The following is a 2,932-nucleotide window of genomic DNA, read 5'->3' as shown; positions in this document are numbered from 1 at the left end:
TTATCTTTAATATTAAAGCTTAGGAGGTGAAAAACTTACTGAAGTTGTTATTGGCCAAATGACAAGAGAAGCATGTTAAGACTGTGGTGTGTGGATGGTAAGTATGTAGGTCCCAGAAAGCATGTAAAGCATGGTGATTCCTGAGATTATTAGTGGAATAATTAGGGGCCCAGCCTAGTGACTAGGACTTCTGTAGTTATAAGGGTTATAAAAACGCTGGTGGCAAGTTTTATACAAGACTAAGAGTCAGAATTTAGAACTTTAAAAAAAAAAGGAGGGGTGCTGGGTGGCTCGGTCGGTTGAGTGTCCAACTTTGGCTCAGGTAATGATCTCAAAGTTCATAGGGTTGGAGTCCCATGTCAGGCTCTGTGCCAACAGCTCAGAGCCTGGAGCCTGCTTCAGATTCTTTGTCTCCCTTTTTCTCTGCCTCTCCCCTGCTCACACTCTGTCTGTCAACAATAAATAAATGTTAAAAAAAAAAAAAAGGATTAGCTTGGGTGTTTTAACTATGATGGAGAAATCTGTGGCTTAGGATAATCAACTAAGGGTCTGTAAGTTCTAAAGGAAGAATAGATAATTTGGGGCATCTAGTTAGTTATCAAGACAGCATAAGCAGCTTATCAGAAGAGGCAATTTTCATAGAATTTTTAAGTCATTACAGATTGCATCAATTTTTTCATATAGGTTTATGAGAGAAAGTGATAATTCACCTCAAGACTGGGGTATAAATCCACAACATTGAGTAAAAAGAGGTATAGAATACATAAGAACCTTTGATCTCAATGACTTATTAGTAATAAAGGAAGGTTCATTGGAAAAGTACTAACATGTTAAATGTTGGGAAGACACTTTGTCTTATGACCTTCATTCAGGAGGGTTCTTTTGGGAAAAAGGTAAGTTTGGATAAGTAGTTCTTGTCTTTCTTTTTTTTCCTAATGTTTATTTATTTCTTAAGAGATGGAGAGACAGAGTGTGAGTGAGGAAGGGACAGAGAGAGAGAGGGAGATACAGAATCCGAAGCAGGTTCCAGGCTCTGAGCTATCAGCACAGAGTCCAATGCTGGGCTGGAACCCACCAGCCTTGAGCTAATGACCTGAGCCGAAGTCGGATGCTTAACCGACTGAGCCACCCAGGAGCCCCAAGGGTGAGTAGTTCTGTTTGCTTCGTTTGTTTGTGAGTTTAGTTTTGTTTAGTATGTCCCAGATTGAAGGGGATGAAGTTATGAAATCGAGAGTGTTGGAACGATTGTGCTTTAGTCAGTATGGAATAGGGAAAGAAAATCGAGTTCAGGACACCTGAGGGATATGTGTCAGGCAGCTGAGGTGAAGAGGCCACAGTCCGTGGTTAATGGAGGAAATAGCAATTTGTGAGGCGTGTAGTGGGGCTGGTTTTGTATTTTGGCTCAGTGCTTACTAGTTGTGTGACAATGAGCAAATTACTTAGTGTCTCTAAATATTGGTTTCTCTATTTTAATTTAAAAGTGCAACAATGACCTTGACTTTGTGTGGATTTTGAGAGAATCGAAGGCCAGGCACTTAATAAATCTTAGTTCCTGGGGCGCCTGGGTGGCTCAGTTGGTTGCGCGTCCGACTTTGGCTCAGGTCATGATCTCGTGGTCTGTGAGTTTGAGCCCCGTGTGGGGCTCTGTGCTGACAGCTCAGAGCCTGGAGCCTGTTTTGGATTCTGTGTCTCCCTCTCTCTCTGCCCCTCCCTTGCTCATGCTCTGTCTCTCTCTCTGTCAAAAATAAATAAACATTAAACAAAATTTAAAAAAAAATCTGAGTTCCTTCCCTGCTGGAGCTCCTTCATCTAGTTATCAGCACCTTCTCTAGTTTTTGCATGACCTGGAGCAAGTCACTTCATCCTCTTAGGACTCTGCTTGGTCATGAGAAAGACAGACTTTCCTCTCACTTTCATTTAAAAAGTAATTAAGTATTGGGGCACCAATACGGTTAAGCGTCTGACGTGGGCTCAGGTCATGATCTCACGGTTCGTGAGTTCAAGCCCCATGTCAGGCTCTGTGCTGACAGCTCAGAGCCTGGAGCCTGCTTCAGATTCTGTGTCTTTCTCTCTCTGTGTAACTCCCATGCTCATGCTCTGTCTCTCTCTCTCTCAATAATAAATAAAAGTTAAAAAAATTAAAAAGCAGTAATTAAGTATTATTAAAATATATGATGACTAAATAATACTTGCACATGGTAAAAAATTGAACAATGTAAGTGGAGGTTATGCAGTGAAAATATGTCTTCCTCCCTTCCGTTCTGTCCCTGAATTCTCCATGTTGGAAGTAACAATTGTCACTAATTCCTTATGAATCCTCACATATTCAAACACATACATCTTTATATCTATAAATATATGTAGTGCTCCTTTTAAAGTAGTATAAAGGGTTTTTAAGAATTATTATTTGGGGGCGCCTGGGTGGCGCAGTCGGTTAAGCGTCCGACTTCAGCCAGGTCACGATCTCGCGGTCCGTGAGTTCGAGCCCCGCGTCGGGCTCTGGGCTGATGGCTCAGAGCCTGGAGCCTGTTTCCGATTCTGTATCTCCCTCTCTCTCTGCCCCTCCCCCGTTCATGCTCTGTCTCTCTCTGTTCCAAAAATAAATAAACGTTGAAAAAAAAAATTAAAAAAAAAAAAAGAATTATTATTTGTTCAATGGAAACAGCTTAGAATAGGATGGGGCAGGGAACATTCCAAGGGTTAAAAGAAGGGAGCCAATCGCAAAGAGGGATGGGAAAAGGTATGGCTGCGGAGAGTGAGGGCAGAGGCATCTCTGGCCCTGGATGAGACACTATGGGTCAAAGCCCTGCATCTAGAGTAACACTTTGTCCCCTGATCCTGTCCTCACTCCATTATTGCATCACCTCTGTCTCTGGTTGATGCTGTGATGAGGTTAGAACCCTTGATAGCTTTTTTTTCTTTTTGTATCTGA

The sequence above is a fragment of the Felis catus genome, chromosome D1 (assembly GCF_018350175.1).
Source record: "Felis catus isolate Fca126 chromosome D1, F.catus_Fca126_mat1.0, whole genome shotgun sequence".
Taxonomy (NCBI): domain Eukaryota; kingdom Metazoa; phylum Chordata; class Mammalia; order Carnivora; family Felidae; genus Felis; species Felis catus.
This window is presented reverse-complemented; position numbering follows the sequence as displayed.